Here is a 20,364-nt window from a genome sequence, read left to right as displayed (position 1 = left end):
GACTATACAGACCTTTGTTGGAAAGTGATGTCTCTACTTTTTAATACACTGTCTAGGTTTGCCATAGCTTTCCTTCCAAGGAGTAAGCGTCCTTTAATTTCATGGCTACAGTCACCATCTGCAATGATTTTGGAGCCCAAGAAAAGAATATCTGTTACTACTTCCACTTTTTCCCCATCTTTTTGCCATGAAGGGATAGGACTAGATGCCATGGTCTTCGTTTTTTGAACGTTGAGTTTTAAACCAGCTTTTTCACTCGAGTGCCTCTTTCATCCTCTTTAGTTCCTCTTCACTTTCTGCCATAAGAATGGTATCATCTGCATATCTGAGGTTGTGATATTTTTCCCAGCAATCTTGAGTTCATTAGATGCCATTGTACATTGTGATTTGAAAATATGATAGCAGTAATATTAGTGAATGGATTAAATCTTAACAAGGGGATAGATATCCTTTGATTACCAGTTTACATAATGCTTGCATGCATGCTATGGGCCTACAACCACCACAGCCATAATGAAGAGCCTCACTTATCTCTTATTATATTTCAAAAGGAATTATCCAGAAACAAAACTAATTTAGGTATCTCTAGATGGGGTAAACCTTCTGGTTTTTTTAAATTTCATACTAGTAATAACATTAACAAGTATTTATTGTTCTTGTTTTAATGTACACATAATGACAGGCTAAGCACATAAAATACTTTGCAGAAATGCTCTTTTGTTTTTTCCAATTTGAGTTAACTTCATTTTTAATTGGAAACATCTCTATCTCTTGAGCTTTAAAGTTGTAAAGCAAAGGATTAAATTTGTAAAACAAAGAATTCTTGCATCTATTTCTAAAAGTTCACTTTTTAAAAAACTGTTCTTAGTAAGTAGAGATTAGTACCTGGGATTCTTCAAAAAAGAAACAGTGCTAATACTTGCCTCCTTTGATTTGGTGATAGACTATATGAAAAGAATACAAATAATCTATTTCAGTAAATATCATAAAAACATAGGTAGTTGTTAAAGTAATGATTAACCTTCTAATTTTGCTTAGGCAACTTCCATTATGTCCTTATTTCAAAAAGAGGTAAATGATAGAAAATATTTTTGTTTAATGAATTTTGCATTCTAGTCATTAATTTTAAAACTATGTCACATTCATAAGTATGTATAATATAATTAATAGGAGGGAACATCATTAAATATATTCATTCTTTTACATTTTTATATTCTATCCTGTTCCACATCCTCCGAGTTCCCGTCGTTTCCCTATAGGTAATCATTGTTATTACCTATATTTAGTTTCTGGTGTATCTTTCCAGAATTTTGTATGCATATATAGGCAAACTGAATACATATATGTGATACATTGTTACTTGTTCTCTTTTTATGGAAAAGGTAGCATATCATACACAGTGTTCTGCATGTTGCATTTTTTACTTAATAAAAAAAGAAAATCTTCCCATGTCAGTATTTAGAAAATACCTCATTGTTTTTTACAACTGCACAGTACCCCATTGAATGAATATATCACAATGTATTTGACTAGCTTCCTGTTGTTGAACAATTAATTTATTTCCAGTCTTTTTCTATTACCAAAAAAATGACACAATGAATAAAATTATAAACATATCATTTGAAAGGATATTGCCAGTTTACTCTCCACAGAAGTTGAACTAGTTTTATAGTCTCACTCACAGTATATATAGTGCCTGTTCAGTATAGTGTATTGTCAAACACTGGGGGTTTTGGTAATCTGACAGATGAAAAAAGCATTTTATTGTTTTTTCTTGCATTTCTCATTTTATGAAAGAAAGTGTCTGTCATGGACAAGTACTATAAAGTACACAGTGCCATGAGTGTCTACCGTAAGTGGCAATAGGAAACTTTCCCTGTGATAATGCCAGTAGAGCTGCAGTTTAACGGATGAGAGGAAGTTCTTTCAACCAGGAAACACCAGTGGGCTCTAGGAGAGAGAATGAGAAGGACTTTGGTATGTAAAAAAGCTGGAGAGGCAAGCAGGGTCCTGGTAGGCTAAGTCAGAGTTCGATCTTTATCCTAAGAGCATAGGAGGCCATTATGGTATGGTAATCAGAAGAGTGATATGATCATAATTGTACTCTATGCCTCTATTCTGACCCAAACTAATTTTATTTCTGCCAGGAGAATAAGTTTAAGAAATACAAAATTGTGTTCCTTTATCCTATTTTTTCTGTTATTCATATTTTCAAAAAGATACCCAAACTTTGTGATTGAAAAGGAAAGATGGAGGAGAAGAAAAAGTCATATATACCTCACAACTTGGGTAAAGCCCAAATCTGCTTCATAGGGTTGTGCTAAATGCCCTGAAAAGAAGTGAAACATCAAAGTGTCTTTGAAAAGAATGCCAGAGAAGGTAGTCCATAGATCAGGCAGCATAGAGAAAAATCTATTTGGGGAGCCACAGTCTACATTTCTCATACTACCACAGCACACAGCAGAAGCAGCAAAGCTCCAAAGAGTAAAGACTGCCTATGTGTCTAAAAACAGACAGATTCATAAGCACCCCTCATAAATTTTTTTTATGTTTTAAAAGACATCTGGAAAAGCAGAGAACCCAGACCTGAAGAAACTTCATGAGCAGTCAGTAGACACCTACAAGTAACTAGAGTAGACAAAGGACACAACAACTGAGTCCCTTGTCTTGGGCCTGAATTCTGTCTCATCTTGAAACAGAGGAGGGAACCCCAGAATAGTTGACATAAGTTTCTACTAACCAGTGGTGAGAGGTAAAGGGGGTGAAATTCTCAAAGTTGAAGCCAGGATCATTTATAAGGTTATATATTACCCCTTGCATATTTGAAATTGTGATCCAAGATTTATTTCTGCTGCATTCTCATCACTGTCACCAAATTATGGATTTATTTTCATCTTTTATTCTGTCAGTCCCATTTCATCAATTCAGCCTCAACTTTGGATCATGCCATTCAACCAGTATTACTCACTTCCTTAGTTCATTCACTTAACTATTTATCAAATAGTTATTTGGTGCCAGATGTTTTCCCAGACTTTCGGAGGTACAGTGAGTATTCTAGAAGGGGTCTTTGCACTTACAGAGAATGCTTTCTGTTGAGAGAACATAAACACAGCTCTTTGGCCTGTGTATATGACAGAGGCAGCGTGGGTGTGGGTAGGATAGAAACAAGGTGTCCAGGGAGATAGGAGATAGAGGGGTAAATAAATAGGGGGACGTATTTTAAGTTAGAAAGACCCATCTGAGGAGATAAAGTTTGCGCTGCCTGGAACAAGACTGATGATGGTGTGTTCCAAGAACTGAAAGGCCAATATGTTGAATGAAGTACATGAGCAGTGAGAAAAGTTGTGAGAGATTAGTGAAACTGAAAAAGTAGGCAGGAGCCAGATCGTAAAGAACTTTGAAGGTCATGGTAATAAGAGTTAGAGGTTATTCTAAGTGTAACGGGAAGCTGGAGTACAGGCTGTTCTACTTATAAACCTTATAGACCTGGGCAAAGGCGCTAGTTAAACTCCAAAGAAAAATGTTAGAAATAATTGAGCAAGTGTGGGTGTTCCTATAAATCTCCAGTCATGCAAACTTTGTGCTTACACTTATATCCTAACATTTTAAAGCTAACTATATAAGATACAAAGTCTGAGTCATGTGCTCAAAATTGTGTGCCTGTGACTCAACTATATAAATATCTCAGTTTACAAGTGTATCTAGATTCTTTGTGCCTCTTGAGTCTATATAAAATTGTTTAATTTTAGATTTGTAAAAAGTTCTCTAATATGCTAATCTAGAAATCAAGTTCTTCAAATTATATTTTTAACTTACTAAACAACTTTAGACCTGGAGCAAGATCTCCAGAGTTACTACTTCTTTTCTTCCCAGTTCAGAAATATCTGTATAATGAGTTAAATTGTACAATTTACTCTTGATTGCCTAGACTCTCTTTAAATTAACACTTAATTTAGCAAATAATCTATCTCCTTGATTCAGTGCTATACAATAGTGCCTTTTTTGATAACAAGTGCCACTCTAACAGTTGGAAATTGTTTTAATGGCTATGGAGAGAGTTTTGCTTCAACCCTAGGAAAACATTATGGAAAACAACAAAGACTCTGGGCAATTAGGGTTACTACATTCTTTGCTTTAAATTGTCATTCTTTGGTTCCATGTTCATTGTCTACATAGCAAAATGAGTGCTAAAACTATCGCTTTTTAATGTTTCATGGATGTCATTGTGGTTTAAATCTGGTCACAAAAGACCTTTCTGAGGAGGTGATGATTAAACTGAGATCTGAAGGATAAGAAGAAACCAGAAATGAAGGTAATGCACTCCAGGCAAAGGTAACAGGGAAAAACAAAAGCTCTGAAGTAAAAATGAGCTTGGTATGTTCTAGAAACTAAATGACAGTGTAACTGGAGTTGAGTGAACAAGGGAAAAGTTAGGTGATATGAGACCAATGTGTGTAGGATCTTTTTTGTTTTAACTTTATTTTTGAGGATAACTGCTTTACAAATTTGTGTTGGTTTCTGCCATACATCAACATGAATCAGCCATAGGTATACACAGGTCCCCTCCCTCTTGTCTGTGTAGGATCTTGATATCAGTGTTGGGGACTTTGGACTTAATTCTAAGTATAATGTATAATAATCAGTGAGTAACGTGATCATCCTGAAAACTTTGTGAGAATGATTTGGAGGATGGCAAAAGTTGAAGTAAGGAGACCAGTTAGGAAGCTGTAGCTGTAATTCAGTTTGGAAGTGATGATGCCTTAGACTGGGATCAGAGCAGAGAGAGGAAAGAAGTGGGGAGATAGATTTTGGAGACAAAGCTAGGTGATAACTCAGTGTGAGAAACAAGGAAGAGTCAAGGTTAAATTCCAGATGTCTGACATGTATAACAGGATAAATAGCAGTGTCATTTGCAGAACTCAGATAGGCTGGAAGAGAACTGACACTGGAGGGGGAAATCAGGCAGTTGGACAGTTAGGTGAGAGGAATGCTATAAACCCAAACCCTACTCATTCTGGATCCAAGGGATCTGCACCTCTCATTCCTTTAAAATAAGAACCAGTAAGCATCTTGCAAATCAATTACCACAAAAGGGCGGAATTAGAAATAAAATCTCTTTCTAAAGTACTCAGGTGCAAAAACGAAAACTTCTTACAGCAGTCATGTGTGTGTGTGTGTGTGTGTGTGTTAGTCGCTCAGTTGTGTCTGACTCTTTGAGACCCTATAGACTCTAATTTTCTAGATATTAGAAATTTTATTAGAAAGATAATAAATATTATATTAAAATCTAATATAAAAATATTAGAAACAATATTTCTAGAATATCTACAACCAGAATATCACAGTTCCCAGTATTATAACACATGAAATTATCAGAAGGCAATCTGTGTTGTGGGACCTTATTGCAAAAGCCTAAAGCAGTTTATTTTTTGTTTCAGCCATAAATGGGTTGCAAAGTTGTCCAAATATAGTTTAATGTGCAGTTGAGTCAATTCAGGTGACACTGAGAAAGAAGTTTCTAATGACAATGTTAGCATTCTCTCTGGGTATTTTACCTAAGAATTACCTTTATAGTCTAGAGGAATGTTGTAGTAGAGTAGTTCATACCAGCATATAACGCTACAGTGAATTATATAACAAGGAATATCAAAAACTAAACTTTTGTATCTCTAATGTCAAGAAAAAATAGTGAAGTTAAAAAAAGGCAGTCATATCAGTCATTTGATAGTAGCCATAAGAACAACAAAAGACTGATTTTTTTCTAATGAATTTTTGGCTGCTTATAATTATAGCTTTGATTTCCTAGCCTAAGCTTGGAAATTGGGAGCATTGTTTCATGGGTTTAGAGCGTTGCTGAATTAGTAAAAATCAAAAACTGGAGTATATTTTAAAAGAAATACTGTTTATTAATGCCAAGAACTATATGTGTAATAAATATAGTCACCTGGCTTAATTGAATAAATAAGCAAAATAGGGAAGTAGATTATTATCTACAAATGTGAATGTGAAAGTTCTGAAAGATGTTTGAAAGTTGCTTTCTCTCTTAAATATTTTTAAATCTCCTCTGACAACTGATTTGTCCTACTAATTTGTACTAGCTTAGAAATATCTGCAAAGCAAAAAGATAAACTTCAATGGAAACTCAGTTTGAATGGAAACAAATTCTGAATTAAGGGACTTCAAATGAATGCAGTTTTACTACATTTTAAATTATTCCAAGATAGAATGTTTTATTAGGATAGAATTCACTTTATTATTTTTGACTTGGACAAATAAAGAAAATAACACTAGTTCTTAGTATAAGAAAAAGGGGTGGTTAGAGACTAATTCAAAAATTGTAATGAAATTATCTATGTGTACTCCTCCCTTCCCTGGATTGACTTCTTTATGCCTTCCGTTCTGTTTATTTCACTTAGCATGTTGACATTTATTAATATATTATATTTCTAATATAATCGAATATAAAACCAAGAAGCAAATTCAAAACATCAAAAACATTATTGTTCTTTTCATCCCTCACAAAAGGTGGAAGAGGTGAAAAATATAAAATTTCTGGATCATTTTAACACACTCAGAGCATGTTATATTTTAAATTTAAAGGGGGCTTTTTTTTTCCTTTCAGCAGTAGTCCTCATCTTTTTAGTACTCAAGTTATTCCTTTTAGACTGAAAGATCATCTTGTCTCTTTTTTCCCCCTTTTTGGTTTATACGTAAAAATTCAATTATGTGCTTTCCTTGTTGATACAAATGTTTACTAAGATTTAGGAGTTTTTTTGGTTCTGTTTTGAATTCTGAAACTTTTTTATCGTATCCTATTCATTCTCCTTCCCTTTCTCTGCATTTTTCTCCTCTACTTTTTTTTATTCTCGTCTCTCCCTCTCTCTCCTCTCTCTCTCTCACACACACACACACTTTTTCTATTATACCCATGCTTCAAGTTTCTAGAAACCTCCTTTAGTCATTCTTATATTAATTTTCTACTTGTTTGTCATTTTTTTCAGTCTAGTCTTGAAAAACACATCTGGTTTCTATTCCAATCAGTATTCCTCTGAGAATAACCTTCATATTATAGAAGACAAACAATTCTCAAATAACCCATAATGATGCAACCTCTGGTAATTTAAACTTTTATTCAATAATTTTAAAAGAGCTATTCATGTACTCTAATTTGGCAGGCTTTTCTTTTTCATTTAAGATAAAGTTTACGGAGGTGGGGTTTGTATGGGTAATCATTTAAAGCAAGTTAATATTTGGAAACTTATTCTTTCAAAATGAGAAATCTTGGAAACCAAACATGGAAAATGATTCACTCTTCTCATTAACAATTCATTTTTGAGAGTTCATAAGTTAAATGACACATACAAAGTGTTACAGGAGCAAGAAGATAGCAAAGCCTAGGTACTGAAAAAAGAAGACAAAAAATTGGAGCCACTAAGAAACAGCAAATAAATATTAAATGAGAAATTACTAAAAGCTGCTAGCTATACAGTATGAGAGGATATGGTGTTTAAAGGTAATATGGAACAACTGGCCTGTGATGAGCTTTCACCATTCAGATGTCATCTTTGCAATCAGATATACCTCGATTTGAACTACTGTTGCTCTTGTTGACTGGGGGAGAAAAAGCACCACATGAGAGTTGTGAGCTAAGTTTTATTTGGGGCCAAAGGAGGACTAGCCTGGGAGACAGTCTCAGATAGCTCTGAGAAACTGCTCCAAAGAGGTTGGGAGGAGAGGACTCTATATATACAAAAATTTATATATACAAAATTAGAATATGTGCAGTCAAGCACACATTTTGGCAGAAGTTGCTGTTGTCACCAGGAGCAGACGTCCATTAATGATTTTAGTGCTTTTCTAGATATGAGAAATATGCAAGAAATTGGGCTCATTAAAATTTTCTCCTGGAAGTATCTAACTATGTGAAGGCCTAGTCTGCCAATTTTTCCAAGAGTACAGAGTGCCTCTTCCTGATCTCTCCCCTGAACTCCTTTCAGAATGTGTTGAAGGTCAGCAAATGCAGCAGCTAGTGACTTTTTTCTTGTAGAACCAGGTAGCAAACAAAAATTTGTAGTGACAGGTCCCCTCATGGTATTAAATTCAATCATAGTCTGAGAGGTATTTCATGACCATTTTGTCCCGTGGTGCTAGGAATGATCATTCGTAGATCAGGCAAGGATTTTTTTTGATAGGCCACACAATGTGCGATTACTGAACTAGGTCCTATTAACAGTAACCAAGTGTCTCTGGACTACCGTCTTACTAGTCTGTTATGGTCCAGAAAATGGTTCCCTGTAGTTTTTCTTCCCACATCTAGAGTTCACTATTATAGTCATTGATCTTATATAGAACTATATAAGTGGTCACTTGCTTGAAGTTACCTAGTCATCGTTTTATCAAAGGCTCAGTAATGTGTAAGAAACAGCAATGTCATAAAATAGGTAGTGTATAGGTAATATAGCTAGTATTATTAGTAAGGTCATAAGTAATTTATTGACTTAAATTGATTGAACTCCCATTAGGTGTGACTCAATATATCACCAGGCTTCCCAGGTGGTTCAGTGGTAAAGAATTTGCCTGCCAAGCGTGAAACGCAGGTTTGATCCTGGGTCAGGAAAACCCTCTGGAGAAGGAAATGACAACTCACTCCAGTATTCTTGCCTGGGAAATGGACAAGAGGAGCCTAGCAGGCTACAGTGTGAGGTCACAAAGAGTCGCTTAGTGACTAAATAGTAGCAGCAGCAGTATATCACCAAGTCGTCTGACTTAGTCTGTTCTGTAACAAGTCTTATCTTTAAAGGAAATGATATGATTATTTGCTTTTCTCTGACTTACTTCACTTTTTATGATAATCTCCTAAGTTAATTCATGTTGCTGCAGATGGCATTATTTCATTCTTTTTAATGGTTGAATAACTGTGGTGTTAGAGAAGACTCTTGAGAGTCCCTTGGACAGCAAGGAGATCCAACCAGTCCATCCTAAAGGAAATCAGTCCTGAATATTCTTTGGAAGGACAGATGCTGAAGCTGAAACTCCAATACTTTGGCTACCTGATGCAAAGAACCGACTCATTGGAAAAGTCCCTGATGCTGGGCAAGATTGAAAGCAGGAGGAGAAGGGGATGACAGAGGACGAGATGATTGGATGGCATCACCAATGCAATGGACATGAGTTTGAGTAGGCTCTGGGAGTTGGTGATGGACAAGGAAGCCTGGCGTGCTGCAGTCCATGGGGTTGCAAAGAGTCGGACACAACTGAGCAACTGAACTGAATATTCCATTGCATATATATACAACATCTTTATTTATTCACTTATCAATGAATATTTAGGTTGCTTCCATGTCTTGACTATTGTAAATAGTGCTGCAATGAACACTGAGGTGCATGTATCTTTTTGAATTACAGTTTTTCCTGGATATATACACAGGAGTGAATTTGCGGGATCATATGGTAGCTATATTTTTTAAGGAACCTCCTTACTGTTTTCCATAGTGGCTGCACTAATTTACATTCTGGGACAGTTTCCTTTTCTCTACACCCTCTCCAGCATTTATTATTTGTATACTTTTGATGATGACCATTCTGACTGGTGTAAGGTGATACTTCATTTTCTTTTGATATAAATAATAATTAGCAATATTGAGCATATTTTCATGACCTTTTGGGCATATGGGCATATTTCACATGCCTTCTTTGGAAAAATGTCTATTGCAGTCTTCTGCCCATTTTTCAATTGGTTTGTTTGTTGTTTTGGAGATTAATCCCTTGTCAGATGCATTGCTTGCAAATGTATTCTCCCATTCTGTAGGTTGTGTTTTCATTTTATTTATGGTTTTGTTCCTGTGTAAAAGTTTTTAAGTTTAATTAGGTCTAATTTAGTGGTGGTGGCTTTTATTGTTTCCCCTACTTCCATTTCTCTAAGAGACAATCTGAAAAGATATTGCCCCATTTATGTCCTGCCTAGGTTTTACTTTAGGAGTTTTATAGTATTCAGTCTTACATTTAAGTCTTTAATCCATTTAGAGTTTATTTTTGCATATGGCATTACAGAATGTTCTAATTTTTTTTTCTTTTACATATAATTGTCCAGTTTTCCCAGCACCACTTGTTGAAGATACTGTCTTTTCTCATTTGTATTAAATATATTCTTGCTTTCTTTGTTTTGCCTAAATTGACCATAAGTGTATGGGTTTACTTCTGGGCTTTCCATCCTGGTTCATAGTTCTATATTTCTATTTTTGTACTAGTACCATACTCTTTATGACCAACCTAGATAGTATATTCAAAAGCAGAGACATTACTTTGCCAACTAAGGTCCGCCTAGTCAAGGCTATGGTTTTTCCTGTGGTCATGTATGGATGTGAGAGTTGGACTGTGAAGAAGGCTGAGCACTGAAGAATTGATGCTTTTGAACTGTGGTGTTGGAGAAGACTCTTCAGAGTCCCTTGGACTATAAGGAGATCCAACCAGTCCATCCTGAAGGAGATCAGCCCTGGGATTTCTTTGGAAGGAATGATGCTAAAGCTGAAGCTCCAGTACTTTGGCCACCTCATGCGAAGAGTTGACTCATTGGAAAAGACTCTGATGCTGGGAGGGATTGGGGACAGGAGGAGAAGGGGACGACAGAGGATGAGATGGCTGGATGGCATCATGGACTCGATGGACGTGAGTCTGAGTGAACTCCGGGAGATGGTGATGGACAGGGAGGCCTGGCGTGCTGCAATTCATGGGGTTGCAAAGAGTTGGACACAACTGAGCGACTGAACTGAACTGAACTGAACCATACTCTTTTGATGACTGTAGCTTTGTAGTGTAGTCTGAAGGCAGAGAGCCAGATTCCTCCAATTCTGTTTTCCTTCCTCAAGATTGCTTTGATTTTTCAGAGTCTTTTGTGTTTCCATCAAATTATAAGATTTATTTGTTCTAGTTCTGTGAAAAATGCCATTGGTAATGTGATAGGGATTGTGTTGAATCCGTACATTGCCTTGGATAATACAGTCATTTTGACAATATTGATTCTGCCGATACTAGAACATAGTATATCTTTCCATCTGTTTATGTCATCTTTGATTTCTTTCATCAGCATATCATAGTTTTCAGAGTACAGGATCTTTTGCCTCCATAGGGCTTCTTAGATGCTTTGCTCTTTTTGATTTGATGGTTTCCTTAATTTCTCTTTTTGATCTTTCATTGTTAGTGTATAGAAATGCAACAGATTTCTGTCTATTAATTTTGTATCCTGCGATATTACAAAATTCACTAATGAGCTCTAGTAGTTTTTCAGTAGCACCTTTAGGATTTTCTATATTTAGTATTATGTTGTCTGAGAACAGTGACAGTTTTACTTCTTTTACAATTTGAATTCCTTTTATTATTTTTTCTTCACTGATTGCTGTGGCTAGGGCTTCCAATACTATGTTGAATAAAAGTGGCAGAAGCAAACATCCTCACCTTGTTCTGGATGTTAGGGAAAATTCTTTCAGATTTTTACCATTAAATATAATGTTAGCTGTAAGTTTATAAAATGTGACCTTTTATTATGTTGAGATAGGTTCCCTCTCTGCCAGCTTTCTGGAGTTTTTTTTATCAAAAGCCTTTTCTGCATCTATTCATGATCATATGGTTTTATTATTCAACTTGTTAATGTCACATTGATTAATTTGCATTTATTAAAAAGTTCTTGCATCCTGGGATAAATCCCCAGTTGATCATGGTACATAATGTTTAATTTATTGTTACAGTCTATTTGCTAGTATTTTGTTAAGGATTTTTATGGATATTTTCCTCAGTGATATTGGTCCCCACTATCATAGTATTAATGTCAATTTCTTCCTTTAGTTAGTATTTGCCTTATATATTGAGGTGCTTCTATGGTGGATGCATATATATTTACAGTTGTTACATCTTACTCTTGGATTGATCCATTTATCATTATGTAGTGTCCTTCTTTGTCTCTTGTATTTATTTTGTTTGATATGATTACTACTACTCCAGCTTTCTTTTGGTTTCCGTTTGCATGAAATACCTTTTTCCATCCCCTTACTTTCATTCTGTATGTGTTTCTAGATCTGAAGTGGGTATTTTGTAGACAGTCTTGTTTTTTTATCTATTCAGCCAGTCTTGTCTTTTCCTTGGAGCACTTAAGGTAATTATTGATGTATAAGTTCTTATTGTCGTTTTAAAATTGCTTTGTTTGTTTTTGTAGGTCTTTTTTCTTCCTTTCCTCTTTTTTTCCTCTCCTCTTGTTGTTTAGGTTCCTTTTGCTTATTTGTGTCATAACTACTGTAGATTTTTGGTTTATGGTTACCATGAGGTTTTGATATAACAGTTTATATATGTATATATGAGTGTTTTAACCTTTTGATGTCTAAATTTCAAATGCATTTCAAATATCCTACATAAGCACTGCCCTCCTGTCACAGTTATTGACTTAGATATTGTAGATATATGTGGATGATTGTCAACCTTTACTGTATGGTTTCCTTTACTATGAGCTTTCCTACTTTGTAATTTTCTTGTTTCTAGTTGCGGTCTTTCTTTTAAGCCTGAAAAAGTTCCTTTAGCATTTGTGAAATGAAAAGACGCTTACTCCTTGGAAGAAAAGTTATGACCAACCTAGATAGCATATTCAAAAGCAGAGACATTACTTTGCTGACTAAGGTCCATATAGTCAAGGCTATGGTTTATTCAGTGGTCACGTATGGATGTGAGAGTTGGACTGTGAAGGCTGAGCGCCAAAGAATTGATGCTTTTGAACTGTGGTGTTGGAGAAGACTCTTGAGAGTCCCTTGGACTACAAGGAGATCCAATCAGTCCATTCTGAAGGAGATCAGCCTCGGGATTTCTTTGGAAGGAATGATGCTAAAGCTGAAGCTTCAGTATTTTGGCCACCTCATGCGAAGAGTTGACTCATTGGAAAAGACTCTGATGCTGGGAGGGTTTGGGGGCAGGAGGAGAAGGGGACGACAGAGAATGAGATGGCTGGATGGCATCACTGACTTGATGGACGTGAGTCTGAGTGAACTCCGGGAGTTGGTGATGGACAGGGAGGCCTGGCGTGCTGCAATTCATGGGGTCGCAAAGAGTCGGACACAACTGAGCGGCTGAACTGAACTGAACTGAAAGCTGGTTTTGTGGTGCTGAACTCTTTCAGCTTTCACTTGTCTACAAAGCTTTTGACTTCTCCTTTGATTATGAATGAAAAGCTTGTTGGGTAGAGTATTCTTGGTTGTAAGTTTTTCCCTTTCATCACTTTATATCTTGTCATTCCCTTCTGGCCTGCCAAGTTTTTGCTGAAAATTTAACTAATAATCTTACGAAGATTCTCTTTATGTTATTTGTTGCTTTTCACTTATCACTCTTAATATTTTCTCTGTCTTCAATTTTTGTTGATTTGATTATTATGTGTCTCAACATGTTCTTCCTTGGGTATATTCTATATGGGACTCTCTGTGCTTCATGGACTTGAGTGACTGTTTCCATGTTAGGGAAGTTTTCATCTAGCTTCAGGTATTTTCTCAGGCCCATTCTGAGTTACAAGAAATTTTTAGCAAAGAGTTAGAAGATAGAAAGGATAACCAAGTGGAGTTGAAGAATACAATAAATGAAATGAAAAATACACTAGAGAGAATCAATACAGAATAAATGAGGCAGAAGAAAAAATCAGTGAGATGGAAGACAGAACGGTGGAAATCTGTGCCACGGAACAGAATAAAGAAAAAATAATGAAAATAAATGAGGACAGTTTTTAAGAGACCTCTGGGACAATATCACCAACATTCACATTATAGGGGTCCCAGAAGAAGAAGATTAAGAGATTATTTTTAAGTCGACAGTTCTAAAATACAGTTATTCCTAAAGATTCATGCAAAAGCTCTTCTCTCACTATATTTAATTTACTGACTAAAAAGTTAATCCTACCAAGTTATTTTTCTTGCTGACACATTTGCAACAGATGGCTTGATTTCTATTAAACCTTGGTACAATAAATCATTATACTTAATATTGATCACTCTAAAAACATGTCTATATTAATTAAATTGACAAGAAAACTAATAAACAATAAATTTAAATTAATCATAATACTGTTTCTCAGTTTACAGGAACCTAAAATTCATTTGGGTTAGTTTCTTTATATTTCTGGGAATTTTTATAAGTGCTTAATTTCCTTTAAGCCCATTAAGTAGATATCATTTATAAATTAATTTTGATAGTACAATCCAAAGGTAGAGAAATATATATGTATAGACAGACACAACCATATATCTAACAGCTTCATTTTAAAGCTTAGTCATGAATTAGGTACTATAATATAAAACTCACTAGAATAGATAATGATAATCTATTAGATTGTGAGAAATGATAATTCAGGCAATGTAAAACTTTTTTAAAATTCTAAGTAGACTTTTCATACTCATTTATTTAATAAATATTTACTGAACAGCCATTATCTGTCAGATTCTCGTCTGTGTACCAACTGCCATGGTAATATAACACACTCTCTTACACAAAGATAAACTTAAAATGGAATAAAGATCTAAATGTGAGACCAGAAACTATAAAACTCTTAGAGGAAAACACAGTCAGACACTCTTTGACATAAATCACAGCAAGATCCTCTATGACCCACCTCCTAGAGTAATGGAAATAAAAACAAGAATAAACAAGTGGGACCCAATTAGACTTAAAAGCTTTTACACAGCAAAGGAAACTATAAACAAGGTGAAAAGGCAGCCCTCAGAATGGGAGAAAATAATAGCAAATGAAACAACTGACAAAGGATTAATCTCCAAAATATACAAGCAGCTCATGCAGCTCAATACCAGAAAAACAAACAACCCAATCAAAAAGTGGGAAGAAGACCTAAACAGACATTTCTACAAAGAAGACATACAGATAGCCAACAAACACATGAAAAGATGCTCAACGTCACTCATTATTATAGAAATGCAAATCAAAACTACAATGAGATATCACCTCACACCGGTCAGAGTGGCAATCATCAAGAAATCCACAAACAAAAAATGCTAGAGAGGATGTGGAGAAAACGGAACCCTCTTGCACTGTTGATGAAAATGTAAATTGATGCAGCCACTATGGAGAACAGTATGGAAATTCTTTAAAAAACTAGAAATAAAACTACCATATGACCCAACAATCCCACTAATGGGCATATACCCTAAGAAAACCATAACTGAAAAAGATACATGTAGTCCAATGTTCATTGCAGCACGATCTACAGTAGCTAGGACATGGAAGCAAACTAGATGTCCCTCGATAATGAATGGATAAAGAAGTTGTGGTACACACATACAATCATGTAATGGAATGGAATATTACTCAGCCATAGAAAGGAATGCATTTGAGTCATTTCTAGTGAGGTGGGTGAACCTAAAGCCTGTTACACAGAGTGAAGTAAGGCAGAAAAAGAAAAACAAATATTGTATATTAACACATATATATGGAATCTAGAAAAATGGTACTGATGAACCCATTTACAGGGCAGCAATAGACACACAGACATAGAGAACCGACTTGTGGACACAGTGGGGATGGAGTTCAGTTCAGTTCAGTCGCTCAGTCGTGTCCGACTCTTTGCAACCCCATGAATCACAGCACGCCAGGCCTCCTTGTCCATCACTAACTCCCAGAGTTCACTCAGACTCACATCCATCGAGTCAGTGATGCCATCCAGCCATCTCATCCTCTGTCGTCCCCTTCTCCTCCTGCCCCCAATCCCTCCCGGCATCAGAGTCTTTTCCAATGAGCGAACTCTTCACATAGGTGGCCAAAGTACTGGAGTTTCAGCTTTAGCATCATTCCTTCCAAAGAAATCCCAGGGCTGATCTCCTTCAGAATGGACTGGTTGGATCTCCTTGCAGTCTAAGGGACTCTCAAGAGTCTTCTCCAACACCGCAGTTCAAACGCATCAATTCTTCAGCACTCAGCTTTCTTCACAGTCCAACTCTCACACCCATACGTGACCACTGGGAAAACCATAGCCTTGACTAGACAGACCTTTGTTGGCAAAGTAATGTCTCTGCTTTTGAATATGCTATCTAGGTTGGTCATAACTTTTCTTCCAAGGAGTAAACGTCTTTTAATTTCATGGCTGCAATCACCATCTGCAGTGATTTTGGAGCCCCAAAAAATAAAGTCTGACACTGCTTCCACTGTTTCCCCATCTATTTCCCATGAAGTCATGGGACCAGATGCCATGATCTTCGTTTTCTGAATGTTGAGCTTTAAGCCAACTTTTTCACTCTCCTCTTTCACTTTCATCAAGAGGCTTTTTAGTTCCTCTTCACTTTCTGCCATAAGGGTGGTGTCATCTGCATATTTGAGGTTATTGATATTTCTGCCGGCAATGTTGATTCCAGCTTGTGCTTCTTCCAGCCCAGCGTTTCTCATGATGTACTCTGCATGTAAGTTAAATAAGCAGGGTGACAATATACAGCCTTGACGTACTCCTTTTCCTATTTAGAACCAGTCTGTTGTTCCATGTCCAGTTCTAACTGTTGCTTACACTGGAATCCTTGGTACACAGTCTGCTTCTGTGCTTAAGTTATGCATAAGCATAAAAGATAATAACCATAGCTATATAAATGCTTTTTATTTGCCTCATTTTTAAAATGCTGGCAGAGTCTGCAGCTTATTTTAAGAACGATTTAACCAATAAGAGAAAACAAGTGTGGCAAAACGTTGGAAAGGCATAGAGTTCTTTCCTGAGTTTCAAAGAGCAAATTTAATCAGAGAAGTGAGAAAATGCAGAAACAAAGGAAAGCAGTCAAACAAGACAAAATAATAGTAGTTTAGCCATAAAACAATGTCAAGGTCTTTTAGTTCCACCTCAAGAATTATAGATAATATCCTGAGTCTTATCCTCCAGTAGTATTGCAGACACTAAAACTCCCACTGGTTGGGAATATGGATTCAAAAGTCCAGCAATAAAAATAAAATTTGAAAGAGATATGACTACAAGGTAAAACACTTTTTAAAGATCCAATTAATTAATTGTAGGCATATATGAATCAGTGTAATTTGATTACCAAATAGCTAATGAAATAGGTACAGCATGTCTAGGACACAAGAATAACCACTCAGTGTACTTGTTAGACAACACCTAGAGCAGCATGTGAAAATAAGGGTAAAATAGTAAATAGACTATAAACCTAGTTATCGTAATATTGACTATCTCTGTGGAAATAGCGTTTACTATTATCATGTTATTGTTTCATAGTTTGCTTTAAGATTAATAGAATGGTTATCCCTATTTGACAAAGAAAGACCCTAATAGGTTAAGTAACTTGTCAGTTTCTCACAGTAAGTAATGGTGTCAAGACTTGAGACATACAAGAGTAATATGAGAAAATTCAAGCATGCTGGATGCTCTCTGTCCTATTATGTCTGAAATGTCTGTTTCACTTTCACATTTAACACACTTTTGCAGATCACATATTTCTATGTTGGTAGTAAGTTTTAGTTTTGTTTTGTCATTTAAAATTTTTATTTAGTTTCCATTGTTTCTGTTAATAAAATCTTATCATTGCTTCTTTGAAGGAAATGTATCTTTTTTCTCTGGTTGTTTTTAGTATTTTTTCCCTTTATCTCTAGTGTTCAGCATACTGAGTATAATATACTTAAGTATGGTTTTCTTCATATTTGTACTTGATATTTGGAGTTTTGTAAATCTTTAAAAATCTATGAGTTGACCTTCTTCATCAGTTTAGGGAAATTCTCCATCATTATCTCTTCAAATGCTGCTCTACCCCAATCTCACTGTCCTCTCCTTCAGGACTCCCATAACCCATGTATCTTATAAGGTTTTGTTTTCTCCATTCTGTGTTTATGTGTGTGTGTTTCAGTTTCGATATTTTCTTTGGACTTCCTTCAAGTTCATTAATCTTGTCTTCTGTTAAACACATTCAATGAATTTTTAATTTCAGTCATTATACTTATTCAGTTCAGTTCAGTCGCTCAGTCGTGTCCAACTCTTTGCAACCCCATGAATCGCAGCATGCCAGGCCTCCCTGTCCATCACCAACTCCTGGAGTTCACCCAACTCATGTCCATTGAGTCGGTGATTCCATCCAGCCATCTCATTGTACTTATTAGTATGTACTTATCTATAAGTACATCTGTATGTAATTATAGATCCAGAATGGATCCTTTATTCAATTTTATAGATCCTGATTATTAGTGTAATTTTCACCTATTGTGTTCATCTTTTCTTTTAATTTATTGAGCATCTTTATAATATCATTTTAAAGCCCTTTGTCTCTAAACTCCAATTTATGGATCATCTATGTGTTTCTACCTATCATGCACTTTGTTTATCTTACACTCTTTTATTATACATTAAGCATTGGGTATAAAGTAACTATAGACATTTAGACAATATTATTTTCCATCAGAGATGCCTCTTGCTTTTTCCAGTTAGCATGAGGGACTAAACACCATGCCTTAATCAGTGACTGAACTGGGTTACAGATGGAATACAGATTTGACAAAATTCACTGAACTCTAGGTCTTCCCTGTTCTTTGGGCATGGTCTTTGTGGGTTTTTAATTAAGAACCTAGGAAGTCTCTATATCCTCAGCCATGAAATAGGGAGAGAGAGTTAATTCTATGCTTTGAATGTTTTGAGCTTAACTCTTTAACCTCCAATGACACACATCTTCAAAATCTGACATATTGTCCTAAGGGGAAGACCAACCAGCTATTTGTGAAATGTTGTCTCCTAGCCACTGTCTAAGACCTGGAAGAAACTTTGTCCACCCTTTGAGAAGCTTCTAACCCAGCCCTGTCCCAGCCTTCTATACCACAGTGGAACTCTGTAAATATCCCATGGTAAAACTTAGCTGTGGTGTAGCCGGGGGTTGTCTTGATTTTATACCAGCCTACATGATTGTTAAAGTTCTGATGGTTCATCTCTTCTCTAACAGAGTACTGCGTCCACCAGACCTGATTCTCAGTAGTGCCCCAAATTACTAGATGCTTTCAAGGGGTGATATAACTGGAGGCCTGTCAGCTCACAAAGGAAGGGTTCCTCCCCCTCTGGAATTTCCACTTTTTCTACCATTGTTTCCAGTGTCCTTTAAAATCACATTTTTGTCATTTACCCTGCTTTTTCTAATTATTAAAGTGGAAACATTGGTCTATAAGACCTACTACATCTGACTCAGAGTAAAAACCTCAAGTAGGTTATTTTAAAAGAATGTTTATCCTTCTCACACACATATAAAATAAATTCTCAGAACAAAATCTTCTAGAAGGTTAAAAATGAAGCAATGAGAAAAGATAATAATGGAAAAAGATAAAAGTATTCAGGAAAAGAAAGCTGATATAGTAATATTCATATCAGACAAATTAAAGGAATAAAGCACTAAAAGGAAGAGAGACTACCTACTGACAAATAATCCAACAGAATGTATTAATATAATATGTGAAGATGTCTATACCAAAAATATTGCCCAGAAACACAGCAAAAATTTTCAGACTCTCAAGGACGAGCTCACAGTTTTTCATATAAAATCCGTAATACTTTACTTCTCCCCTCTTAGATGATGATAGTTAAATCTGACAAAAAGTGTTAGTAAATAATATATATCAGGAAAACACTAGTGATTATGACATGTGTGTGTGAGAGAGAGAGAGGCTACATGCAATAACTCAACTGTCCATTCAAGTGTAGGTACAGATAGAACATTTCTAAAAATTTTCTGCATATTAAGTCAAAAATAAAATCCCAACAATATATAGATCCTACTAACCCTTCTTCCCTTTTTACATATCTACTGTAGTCAGTAGTTCTAGCTACTTCTTTGTATTCATCCCCAACTCCTTTTACAATTTGCCAACGAAAAATAATTAAAATAATTAAAAATCATTCTCCATCTTTCCCATATCTGAAAGTGTACAGCTAAATGTACACAGAGAACACATTCAACCATGCTAACTATGTCTCATTTTTAATTCATAAGTGCACAACTCCAACAGGCCTTAACTCTGTCAGGTAATCATACAATTTCCTCTAGTCCTTTATTTCTACCACTCATGAAGACTACTATTTCCCCCTTTTAACTTTTCATATCTCCACCACTCTCTCCCCTGTACTCAATTTCAAATAGTAATTTTGCTTCCTACTTCAATGAGAAAATTAAGACAATGAGAACGTCCACAAACTCCCACCACCACATATGCCCAGTTACCAACAGTATTTTCCGTACCTTCTGCTTTCCCTGGCTTCCCAGGTGGCACAGTGGTGACGAATCTGCCTGACAGTACAAGAAACATGAGAGACATAGGTTTGATCCCTGGGTTGGGAAGATCCCCTAGAATAGGAAATAGCAACCCACTCCAGTA

At 35.8% G+C, this 20,364-nt stretch overlaps 1 protein-coding gene and 1 long non-coding RNA gene across 2 annotated transcripts in view; both read left to right on the top strand.

The window, feature by feature from the left end:
• Window positions 1-20,364, top strand: part of FAM227B (family with sequence similarity 227 member B) — a 226,116-nt gene that overhangs the window by 154,579 nt on the left and 51,173 nt on the right. The window lies entirely within an intron of this gene.
• LOC120852971 lies at window positions 17,585-17,826 on the top strand. The gene is made up of 2 exons (XR_005718692.1): window positions 17,585-17,684; window positions 17,725-17,826. It is a non-coding gene; the product is annotated as an uncharacterized LOC120852971 (long non-coding RNA).

This window comes from Oryx dammah, unplaced genomic scaffold, assembly GCF_014754425.2.
Source record: "Oryx dammah isolate SB20612 unplaced genomic scaffold, SCBI_Odam_1.1 HiC_scaffold_26, whole genome shotgun sequence".
Lineage (NCBI taxonomy): Eukaryota > Metazoa > Chordata > Mammalia > Artiodactyla > Bovidae > Oryx > Oryx dammah.
Note: the sequence above shows the minus strand (reverse complement) of the source record. Positions and strands in the feature narration are given on the sequence as shown.